The sequence below is a fragment of the Rhinoderma darwinii genome, chromosome 3 (assembly GCF_050947455.1).
Source record: "Rhinoderma darwinii isolate aRhiDar2 chromosome 3, aRhiDar2.hap1, whole genome shotgun sequence".
NCBI classification, from domain to species: domain Eukaryota; kingdom Metazoa; phylum Chordata; class Amphibia; order Anura; family Rhinodermatidae; genus Rhinoderma; species Rhinoderma darwinii.
This window is the reverse complement of record NC_134689.1, coordinates 88,551,504-88,564,419: the sequence shown is the minus strand read 5'-3', so window position 1 is coordinate 88,564,419 and position 12,916 is coordinate 88,551,504. Positions and strand designations below refer to the sequence as shown.

General features: G+C 43.8%; 1 long non-coding RNA gene across 1 annotated transcript; it reads right to left on the bottom strand.

Annotated features, from left to right (window-relative positions):
• Nucleotides 1-2,460, bottom strand: LOC142748975 (uncharacterized). Its single transcript, XR_012882346.1, has 4 exons — nucleotides 2,228-2,460; nucleotides 1,146-1,187; nucleotides 641-826; nucleotides 1-139 (listed from the first exon to the last, which is right to left on the bottom strand). It is a non-coding gene; the product is annotated as an uncharacterized LOC142748975 (long non-coding RNA).
• Nucleotides 2,461-12,916: the final 10,456 nt, after the last annotated feature.

Here is a 12,916-nt window from a genome sequence, read left to right as displayed (position 1 = left end):
TGAATGTAGTATTTTTTTATTATTATTTTAGAATTTCTTCAAATCATTTACATTTTTTTTGTTTATAACAGGCAATTTTTTCACTGCGATCTTTTGAGGACGTTTCGGCCTATCCAGGCCTTTATCACAATCACTTTAACTGATGTACAAAACAAAGAAAATGATAAAGTATAAATAATGGTATATACATACATATATACAAAAATTGCACAGAACAAAATAGTCACTTAATATTTGAAAGTACATATATAGTAAAGTAATTCTGCACTAATGCTGACGTAAACTGTTGAAAAGTCTGTGTCAAAGCAAATGGATCGATGACAGAAACTAATTTAGACAGCATAGATGAAACTATGATATAGAAGCATCACAAAAGAACTAAAGATGGTATAGCTATGATATGTGAGCACACAAAGCATACATTGGTTTGGCAGTATTATATACAAGTAATCTAGCACAAGTGATATGACAAGCAACAAGATTCACTAACATTGCAATAAATGGTTAAATATTGAAATAGTAAATTTTTGGTGTTGGGGTCAAAGTACCCCTCAGGACCATACCATAAGATACCGGTGGTGTGGACAAGTGAGGAAATCGAAGCAATAGAGAGGTATAATTCATGTAGGGGAATCATTACCTGTATGGAGAAGATGTCGGATTTGATAATATGGCATCTGCCAGACGCTCTGGTTGCAATATGGACATCTGTGTAGTATGTCTCTTTAAATCCTGGGCGGAAGTCAAGGTTCCCTGCGTAAAGTGATGTACTGCGCACGTTACGTGGTTTCGTCATGTTAGCAGTCGGAACGCACACCAATAGTTGCTACGGTGACGTGGAACGCAAAATACAAATGGATGCATCGTCAGTAAAAACGAATATGCTGAGATAAGTGAAATGGTGAGAAATACTAAGAAACTGAATGGCTATATTGTGTTGAATGTTGTCTATTTCTATGGTAAATTCTGACAAGGATTATAAATTGTAAGGAGAAACAAAATACATAATGAGGCTTGTGAAAAAATGGAGAGGGAAGGAGGAGGAAAGGGAAAGGAAAGATGGGAAAAGGAAATGTTGGTAAAAGAGAAGAGGATGGGTGATGAAAAGAAAGGTGACGGAAAAGGAAAAAATGGTTTTATGGTACCTGTATCTGGTCGCACAGTGGATCGTATATTTTCTAACGTGTCTGAAAAAAGCAGATATATAAAATGATTAATGAAAATAAAATAAAGTTTGGCAAAGATTAGCATAACAAGTCATATTCTCTGTTTAAAGAGGCTCTGTCACCAGATTTTGCAACCCCTATCTGCTATTGCAGCAGATAGGCGCTGCAATGTAGATTACAGTAACGTTTTTATTTTAAAAAAACGAGCATTTTTGGCCAAGTTATGACCATTTTTGTAGTTATGCAAATGAGGCTTGCAAAAGTCCAAGTGGGTGTGTTTAAAAGTACAAGTCCAAGTGGGTGTGTATTATGTGCGTACATCGGGGCGTTTTTAATACTTTTACTAGCTGGGCGCTGTGAAGAGAAGTAACATCCTCTTCTCTTCAGAACGCCCAGCTTCTGACAGTGCAGATCTGTGACGTCACTCACAGGTCCTGCATCGTGACGGCCACATCGGCACCAGAGGCTACAGCTGATTCTGCAGCAGCATCAGCGTTTGCAGGTAAGTCGATCTTACCTGCAAACGCTGATGCTGCTGCAGAATCAGCTGTAGCCTCTGGTGCCGATGTGGCCGTCACGATGCAGGACCTGTGAGTGACGTCACAGGTCTGCACTGTCACAAGCTGGGCGTTCTGAAGAGAAGAGGATGTTACTTCTCTTCACAGCGCCCAGCTAGTACAAGTATTAAAAACGCCCCGATGTACGCACATAATACACACCCACTTGGACTTGTACTTTTAAACACACCCACTTGGACTTTTGCAAGCCTCATTTGCATAACTACAAAAATGGTCATAACTTGGCCAAAAATGCTCGTTTTTTTAAAATAAAAACGTTACTGTAATCTACATTGCAGCGCCTATCTGCTGCAATAGCAGATAGGGGTTGCAAAATCTGGTGACAGAGCCTCTTTAAGCCTTTGGGTGTTAAAGGGGTTTTCCAATACTTTATTTATTTTTTTTTAAATCAATGCAATGTTCCTCTATTAATATATTAGTGCACTCTGTCTAGCTTTTTCTTGATAATAAATGGTTTTAGTAACATTACTCCCTATTGTTTACCTGGAGAGGTTTGTTTTGCTCAGTAAGTTCATTCCTCTTCTCTTCCTGTGTTTCTCCTCCCTGCATGCACTGCTCTAGTCCCAGCATGCAATGTGCATGCAGCAGTGCACTTGCTCCGCCTACTACACCCAGCTCTACTAACTTCTGCAATCTCAGTCTTCATTTTGGTGCTCTCATTCTATTACTGCTAGCACAAGCTGAAATCACTGGATATCTGCGTTTTTAAACAACACTGACCCTATATGATGATACGTAAAGTTTGGTCTTTATAATTATAAGTTTTCTAAATGTATATTAACTGTTTATACAGTCTTAGTTTTAAATACTGTATTTTATTTATATATATATATATATATATATATATATATATATAAAATAAAAAAAATTGAATTCTAACATGTGAATTGGGATAAAAGGAGCAATACCTGTGGATCGCCGCTGCATCCTGTGTCGGAGATTCACAGTGAGCAAGAAAAAACTAAAGGGAAGCAGCGCTCCTAACTAGCCATCGATGAAAAATAATTCCCCTTCATGTAACTCTGCTACCTGTCAACTGAAAAGTCATCCACCACAGGGAAAAATGTTAGTCCATCATGTCTGATTCCCAGGTGTTTCTTTGCGGTACTCCTCTGTGTGGAAACATTTTTCACTCTGGCAGCTGATTTTTCCATTGACAGGTAGCAGAGTTACACAACAGGAAAACAAATTCCCCATCATGTAACTCTGCTACCTGTGAACTGAAAAGTCATCGGCTGTTTGAAGGGGGTGCACCGCTCGTATAAGCGCTGCTTCCCCTTACTTCATCACACTGTGAATCGCTAACTAGTTCGTATAGAAGCGAAGTATTGCCTAATTATTTTTTTTGGGCTTCCAGTTCAGTTCTGAAGTGGCTTTGAGGGGCCTATATATTAGACACCCCTATGAAACACGACATTTTAGAAACTAGACCCCTCAAAGTATTCACAACAGCATTTAGAAAGTTTATGCACAAAATGTTTTACCAGAGAAACGCAACTCAATACTTATTGTCCAGATTCTGCAGTAGAAATATCCCACATGTGGCCCTCGGGCGGTAATGGACTGAAGCACCGGCCTCAGAAGCAAAGGAGCACCTAGTGGATTTTGAGGCCGCCTTTTTATTAGGCACCATGTCCGGTTTGAATAGGTCTTGTGGTACCAAAATAGTGGAAACCCCCAAAAGGTGATCCCATTTTGGAAACTAGACCACTTGAGGAATACATTGTAGTTTTCTTGGGGTGAATGCAGCTTTTTGATCAGTTTTTATTCCATTTTTAAGTGGCGCGGTGACTAAAAAACAGCAATTCTATTGTTTTTTAATTCTATTTTTGTTACAGCGTTCACCGTGCGCTATAAATGACATATTCACTTTATTCTATGGGGCGATACGATTAGGGCTCATTTACACGAGCGTATTATACGTTTTTGCAACGCGCGTCGCAGGGACCTATGTTACTCTATGGGGCCGTGCAGACAGGTACGTGATTTTCACGCAGCGTATGTCCGCTGCGTGAAACGCACGACGTCCTATATTTGTGCGCTGTTCGTGCATCACGCACCCATTGAAGTCAATGGGTGTGTGAAAACCACGCATGTCGCAAGGAAGCAATTCCGTGGGACGCGCGTGATTCACGCAACAGCACTGTAAAGGATGAATGAAAACAGAAAAGCACCACGTTCTTTTCTGTTTACAAACATCCAAACGGAGTGTCATAATGATGGCGGCTGCGCGAAAACCAGGCAGCCGCGCATCATAAAGGGCTGACACACGGAGCTGTTAAGTGCTTTTTGCGCACGCAAAACGCCGCGCTTTTTGCTTGCACAAAACGCACACGCTCGTGTAAACTCGGCCTTACGGTGACACCAGATGTTTATAGTTTTTTTATGTCTTATGGCGTTTGCACAATAAAATACGTTTTGTAAAAAATCATTCACTTTTTGTTACCTTATTCTAAGAGCCAGAACTTTATAATTTTTCCATCAATAAAGCCGTGCGAGGACTTATTTTTTGCGTAACGAACTGTAGTTTCGATCAGGACCATTTTTCGGTAAATGCAACTTTTTGATCTATTTTTAATACATTTTTTGGGAGGTGAAGTGACCAAACAATTGTGACTCTGGTACAGTTTATTATTATTTTCTTTTACGGCGTTCACCGCGCGGGATAAATAACAAAATAATTTTGTAGTTCAGGCCGTTACGGACGCGGCGATACCAATTATGTATCGTTTATTTATATATTTTTATTAATAAAAAAGGACTGATAAGGGAAAAAAAGGGGGATTTTTTTTAACTTTTAATTTCTTATTTTTACACATCTTTTTTAACTTTTTTTTTTACTTTATTACTTTGTCCCACTAGGGGACTTGAGGGCAGGAGGCCCTGATCGCTATTCTAATACACTGCACTACATCCGTAGTGCAGTGTATTAGAACTGTCAGCTATTCACTGACAGCAAGCATAGTGGGTCCTGACTTTGTCAGGACCCACTAGGCTTCCGTCGATGGCATAGCCGGACGCCTTTGTTTGGTGTCCGGTTGCCATAGTAACCATCGCCGGCCGCTATCGTGTAGCAGGCCGGCGATGGTAACTTAACCCCTAAAAACCCGCGATCTCTATAGAACGCGGCTTTTAAGGGGTTAGACAGCGGGGACACAGCGATCGGTCCCCGCTGTAGGAGCTGCGGCAGCTGCTGTACGAGACAGCAGCTGTCACAGCTCCTGCACCTGTCGGGAAGACGGCCGAAACGGCCGTTATTCCTGCAACTTCGTATACACACCGCTACACACCTTCAACCTTGCGCATGCGCAGTGTAATATACACGGCCGCTGAAGACGCAGCCACATAATTTCACAGAGCATGCGCGGTGGAGTGTGTTCACCACGCATGCTCTAATTCAATAAAGAAGCACGTGGTACGGTTACGTCATTTTTGACGTAACCGTACAGTGTGAAAGCCGGAAACAGGAAGCAAGGCAGAAGACCAAATGGACGGGTCTGCACAGGAAGTGCAGATTTTGCATTGCTAAGGGGACGGCGACGGAGGAGGATATACGACGCTACAGCCATCTGATGAAACGTAAGTACATTGGAAAGTTATATCTTTTTCATTGTTTTATTTAAATAAATGTAATTTTTTAGTTCCGGAATACCCCTTTAATGTTTCAAGAGTGTGAATCCAGAAGGATTCTCTTTCTTTTAACAAGTGTATGTGGTTACCTCCTCTTCTCGTTCTGGGTACCTGTTCAATCATTTGAAATCTCAATTGAGATAAATGGTGGTTCATTTTCACGAAATGGTCAGGTAGAGGTAGCCAGATTTTTTTACATTGAATTGTAGACTTATGGCTAGACATGCGGTCTCTTATGTGCTGGGTTGTTTCACCCACATAGACTAAGCCGCAAGGACATTTGATGAGGTAAACCACAAAATTTGAGTCACATGTGAAGTATCCCCTAATGGGAAATGTTATGTTACAATGTGGGTGTTGGAGGGTGTCACCTTTGATAATATTTGAGCAACATGAACAATGTAGGCAAGGGAATGTGCATCTGCGTTGAGTTTGGAGAAATGCTTGTCTTGTGACTTTTGTGAAACTGCCTATGTCTGCCCTAATAAGGCGATCGCGAATATTAGGTGGTCTCTTCAAACACATCATAGCTGGATGTGAGAATCCGTGTCGGCGACTCACAGTGTGAGCAAGTAAGGGAAATGAAGGGGAAGCAGCTCTCATACGAGCGCTGCGGCCCCTTCAAAACAGCTGATTGTTGGGAGTCCGACCCATCAGCTATTGTTGGCCTATCCTGAGGATAGGCCATCAATGTTTAGGGACTTGACAACTCCTTTAAGCCTAAGATGTAGCAGGCCTAGAGGGCCCATGAGCAGTGCTGCACCTGCCATGAGGCGAGGTGAGCCGATAGCCTCAGGCGGCGCCACCTGGCCGAAAATGGGGGGCGGTGGCATAACTACCGCAGTAGGAGCCGTAGCGGCTGCTACGGGGCCCGTGGCTTGAGGGGGCCCAAGCCGCTAGCCGACATGCCCCCCCCATATTCCCGGTGGCGCCGCTAGTAGCCGTTATGGCTGCTACTGCTGTAGCGACACTACTACGGGGCCCGCACCGCCGAGCCTCTAACATTTATGGACCGGGCGGCACGGGCCCCCTCATGCCCGGGGGCGTCACTAGCACCGGAGAACACGCAGGTACAAATACATGCATTAGTGCTGAATGGCCGGGCATTGAACGCCTTACAATGACGCTGATTGGCGGAGCAAAATGACTTGCCCCGCCAATCAGGGCCTTTCAACAACACTAGCATCGCCATTACGTTATCGCGCCACTTCTGTGCTTGAAAGGCTCTGATTGACGGGTCATTCTGCACCGCCAATCAGCGTCTTTGAACGCCGTTCAGCTACAGCAGACCTGCTCAGAAGAGAGCAGATCTGCATTGCCAACGGACGGGATCATGTGAGTATGTAAAGTTTTTTTTTTTCTCCACTAAAACTGTGAGTGCCATTATCTACAGTGTGGGCTCTATCTATAGGTGAGGGTCGTCTATATGTGGGGATGTGGGTCTCTGTATACAGGGGGGTCTATATGGGGATCTGGGCCACTATTTACAGGGGGGTCTATATGGGGATGTGGGGCACTATGTACAGGGGGTATATATGTGGGGATGTGGGCCACTATATACAGGGGGGTCTATATGTGGGGCACTATCTACAGGGGGTCTATATGTGGGGCACTATATACAGGGGGGTCTATATGTGGGGATGTGGGGCACTATCTACAGGGGGGTCTATATATGGGGATACGGGGCACTATATACAGGGGGAGCTATATGTGGGGTACTATATACAGGGGGAGCTATATGTGGGACACTATACACAGGGGGTGAGGTACCATCTACAGACAAAGTGTATGGTACTATTATAATCAGGGACACAGTGTATGTGCGCTATTATAGTTAGAGGTGCAGTGTATGGCGCTTTATTATATTTAGAGGCTTTGAGAATTTTAACTTTGTTTATAGGTGCAGAAATGTTTTAAAAGTGAGAAGCTGAAGACATCTGAGCGGAAAACTGCAGAAATGGGTCATGGCCGGGAGAAATCCATCATAGAGGTCTGGACCGGAGGGAGAAGAAAATAACTAGAATTTGAGACGTCACCGGTGAGTCACCTAATGTAAACGTTTATTCTGCCTCTAATCAGTAATGTAGTCACTGTGTGATCTGCAGCGAGATGATGGGTGGTATGATTTTTTTTGTGAAACCGCATCTCCCAGCATATCCTTACCATTGTTCGGGCCATGCTGGGAGCTGTAGTTTTACGCCGTACAAACCTACACGGCAGGGGTTGCACTAAATTGAGCTGTATTTGTTCTGATGCTGCATATATGTACTGAGCTTTGTTCTGATGCTGTATATATGTATGAGCTTGGTTCTAGTGCTGCATTTATGTACTGAGCTTGGTTCTGGTGTTTTATATATGTACTGAGGTTTGTTCTAGTGCTGTATATATATGTACAGAGCTTGGTTCTGGTTGTGGTACTATATATATTTATATATATATATATGTGCTTGGTTGTGGTACTCTATATATGTCAGAGCTTTGTTCTGGAGCTGTAATTATATGGGATATATCTATAATAACAAAATTGCAGGGCAGATGGAATTGTTCTCAATTCATTGTATATTTCATGGGAGCCTGTCTGGTAGTTTTAACCACTTGAACCGCCACCATGCGGTAATACATGACCTGACAATATTTCCCCTGTATGTTTTTCTCAGATGCAGCAAAATCTTTAAAATCCACTTTTAAAACGGCGCACACTATATGCTAATTACTCATTAAAGGGTCATGGGGCGGTGCCGCTATCCTGACGAGTCACATAGTCCTGCCTCCAAACCCAACTTTCCATGTTTGATTGACATCCCCTGGCTGATACAACTTTCTCGGATGCGCCATTGCCTTGTGGCACTATAGACAAAGGGGGGCTGCGTGGCACTATATACAAGGGGAGCTGTGTGGCACTGTACACATGGGGAGCTGTGTGGCACTATATACAAGGGACCATGTGGCACTACTAAGGGGGGGCTGTGTGGCACTATTTACAAGGTGGAGGGCTGTGGCTCTATCTACAGGGGGCTGTGTGTGGCGCAAACTACAGGAGTCTGTGTGTGGCACTATCTACTAAGGGGGGGGCGGTGCAGCACTATATACAAGGGAGGGGGGCTGTGTGGTACTATATACAGTGGGAGCTGTATATCGCTATATACCAGAGGGGCTTTATGGCGATATCTACAGGGGGGCTGTATGGCACTATCTACAAGGGGGAGGTGGGGGTCACTATCTAAAAGTGGGGTGTGACACTGTTTATAGGCGGGGCTGTATAGCACTGTCTACAGGGGGGCTGTATGGCACATTCTACAGGGGGCACTATCTATAAAGGGGGCTGCCTGTGGCACCTGGGGGGCCCCAGTCAAGAGTTTTTGTCTGCCTGCTATGGGGCCCAGTCTTTCCTAGTTACGCCCCTGGGCAGCATTTTGAACCAGGGACGGACTGGACCGGGTGGAGGGGGCATGCCTTATTTTACTTACCTGATGTGCCGCATGATGGTGCCCATCTGTAAGAACACTCCTCCTCCTCTCTGACGCTGTACGCAGCACGCGCCGCCAGAGAGGAGCAGGTCTTCAGAAGGAGCGGTCGAGTGCGCTCTCCTCAAGAAGAGGAGTAACGAGATGCACGATGCACAAGGTGAGCGGTGGCCTGTATTAAAAACTGAGCGCCACTTATAGCGCTCACGCTCCTGCCGTCACTAATTTAAAAGGTGTCGGTCGGCCGTAGCTGGGGGATCGGGATCCGGGAGTATACTGCAAGGGAGGTCTGGGCAGTTTACTGACAGCCAAGGGCTCTATGAGGGGGGAATAATCCACCACATAGAGCCCTCACGTTATTATAATGGAAGGATAGGGGGATGCAGGGGAGGGGCGGTCTGAGAGTCTGACTTACTGCAGAGGGCTCTATAGGGGGGAGTATTCTGCCCCCCCCTCTTTAGAGCAGTCAGTCGGATGCTCAGACCCCCCTAACCTTTCATTATAGTAACTAGTGAGGGCTCTATGGGGGGGATTATTCCCCTCCCTTTAGAGCCCTCTGCTGTCAGTAAAAAACGCCCAGACCCCACTTGCAGTATACTCCCAGCCCCCCAGCATCGGCCGACCCCTTTTAAATTAGTAGGGGCAGGATTGAGCTGTTACCCATCAAATCTAAGTTCATAAGTTAGATGTGATAGATAATAGGTGACCTAATGGATTCAGGTCTCAGCAATAGAAACATCTGCTCTGTCTACAGGATGCAAAGCAGCTGAATCTCAAAAAGTAAAAATCATTTTCAATAAAAAGTAATTAAAACTTGCACCAGTCACATTGATAGATATATTCATATATATATTTTTTTTATGTCTATGTTTTTTTAATACTTCCTTACTGCCTTAGTAATTGCAGTTGTCTGATTGAGAGCGTCCATTACTAAGAAGGGGCTTAGTGTTAGCCAGTAAAAAGGCTAGCACTAACCCCCTATTATTACCCCTCTACCCACTACCACCAGGAGTACCGGGAAGAGCTGGAAAACTATCCAGTACCCGACCATCTGAAGTAAAGGGTACTGGGGTGGACGCAGGCTGGTACTATCAGGCTAGGAAGGGACGAAAACCATGGCCCTTCCCATCCTGATAATGCTAGGCTGCTGCTTCTTTATTGTATCTGGCTGGTTATAAAAAATGGAGGGGATCTCACGTAATTTTCTTTTCAATCTATTTTTAAAAAATGACGTGGGGTTCCCCCTATTTTTCATAACTAGCCAGATACAATTAAGCAGCTGCAGCCTAGCATCACCAGGGTGGGAAGGGCCACGTTTTTTGCCCCTTCCCAGCCTGATAATACCAGCCTGCGGCCTAACCGTCGTTTCAGATGGAAAGGTACTGAATCGTACTCGACTCTTCCTGGTATCCCAGTGGAAACCGGGGTAATAATAGGGGTTAGTGATAGCCTTTTTACTGGCTAATGCTAAGCCCCAGCCTTAGTAATTGAACGCTGTCAATCAGGCCATAATAAAGTATTTAAAAAAACAGACATTTTTTTTTTCATTGAAATCAAAACTCCCCCATGCAACCCTCTTTCACTATTTTTTTTTTTTTAAAAAGTAGATCATTGAAGTAGTCCAATGAATCTACGACGTAGTCCAAACGGTCCTGCGGAACCTACCAAAAAAAATGTAGCATTATAAAATGTAAAAAAAAATGTCATTTGCCACAATAGAAACCCCTGCTCCGCCGTTTGCTCTTGTAGGCCACAGCCTGATTTAGGCCTGAGGCCTACAAGAGATCGGGAGCACGCTGATGACGTCAACTGCCCGGCACGATGACGTCATTGCATCATGCCGTCCACGCCGGGCCACTGAACTCATAAGAAAATTAGGTAATAAAAAGGGGGCATAGAAGATGCGTTAAACCATTTTCAGTGATAATGCTGCGTTGCTGATCTATGATACTAAAGTAATACAGTAAGTAGAATTCTTTAAATCTTTTCTATACCTCAAACAGCACTTTAGCAAATAAACAACAAATGTTTTCCTATTTAACATTTTTTATATATTGCGTGTTTGTTGTGTAAAGCTAGTAGTGAGAAAACTCGGATAGATTGGGGGGGGGGGGGGGCATCTTTTTATAGTTTGCCTCAGGCAGCAGAGGGGCTAGGTTCACCCCTGCCCATGAGACAGGATCACAGATTGTGTGATGCTGTCTGCTGGGCCCTGTATCTAAGCCAATCACATGGTAGGCTTAGATACAGGGCCCATGTGTGATCCTGTCTGATGGGCCCTGTATATAAGCCTACCACACGGTAGGCTTAGATACAAGGCTCCAGCAGACAGTAATCTTATACTGTATAAGATTACTGTCTGCTGGACCCTGTATCTAAGCCTACCTTGTAGTAGGCTTAGTTAGATACAGGGTCCAACAGACAGTATCACACATGGGCCCTTTATCTAAGCCTACCACATGTGTTACTAATCGTTTTTTTTTTGTGTTTTGTGTTTTTTTACAGGTTTGGTCGGTGGACTACGTCAGATTCGAGGACTACTTCGATGACGGCTTTTTTTATTATCAATAAAATGGTAAATGACGGTTGTGTGGGTTTTTTTTATTTCAAGAAAATATTTTTTTCTATGTCTTTGTGTTTTTTTGAAACTTTATCACTACCGCCTTAGTAATGGCTGCCGGCTGATTAATAAAAAATAATAATTGGAAAGAACAATGTGGAGTCCCCTTCCAATTTTCATAACCAGCCAGATACAACATAGCAGCAGCAGGCAGCATTACCAGGGTGTGAAGGGCCACTGTTTTTGGCCTTCCCCAGCCTAATACTACCAGCCTGTGGCCGCTCCAGTTCCCGACCATCACTACAGATGGTTGGGTACTGGTTCGTACCCGGCTCTTCCCAGTACCCCTGGTGGCAGTGTGTACTGGGGTAATAATGGATGCACCGGCATAACATTAAGCCCCGCCTTAGTAATGGATGTTGTCAATCAGCTAGCAGCTATTACTAAGGTGGTAATAATAAAGTTTAAAAAAATAAAAGGACATAGAAAAAATATTTTATTGAAATAAAAAACCCTCATTAACCATTTTATTGAGAATAAAAAAAACGCTGTTATTAAAGTAGTCCTCGAATTAGTAATACATAAAGAAGCAAAACAATTATTATTCTTACCTTTCCTGCGTCCAGCACTGGAGCCACAATATCAGCGAGCTGGGCCCTATATCTAATCCAAATATGTGTGATACTGTTTGCTGAACCACTGTATCTAATCCTAGCCATAGTTTATAGGGTCATAGTGCTATAGATATGCTGTCTCCTATACACACATATACACACACACACACACACACACACACACACACACACACACACACATTTTCTTGGGGGGGGACGACACACATATGTATTGTGGCTATTTCCCCTGACGTTTTAAGACCTTAGTGACGACCCTGGCTGCTAGTTCTGCATTCTTGGGTGTCTTAGGAGAGAGACCCTGCAATGCAACTGAAAGCTGCGGGCTATCGGCCATGAGAAGTTTGTGGGGGGGAAGGGGCCCAGTAAGAACTTTTGCATCGGAGCCCATGAGCCTTCAGCTACGCCCCTGGGGCTCACACTCTAATTTCCCTATCACAGACACACACACTAGGGTCAATATTATAGGAAGCCAATTAACCTATTAGTATGTTTTTGGAGTTTTGGGGAAACTCAGAGAACACAGAGGAAACTCATGCAAACACAAGGACAACATACAAACTCTTTGCAGATGTTGGCCTTGGATTCGAGCCCAGGATCACCCTGCTGCCCTAGTCTACTAATTCATCCTGCTAGTTCTCCATTGATCACATGATGACAAAGATCCTTTTTATGCACAGACCTGCTATGTCTAAAATATTCAGATTAGGTCTGGTTGTGACAAATATTACATTGCTGCCATGGTGTTACACTGTAGCTTGGTCTACAACATCAGCATCCGTTACAGCCAAAAATACTTCTATTATAACTCTGGATTCTCTCTACCAAACATAATCTTAAAAAAAAGAGAAGAAAAAAAAAGTATTCTATAATAGATTCAATACAA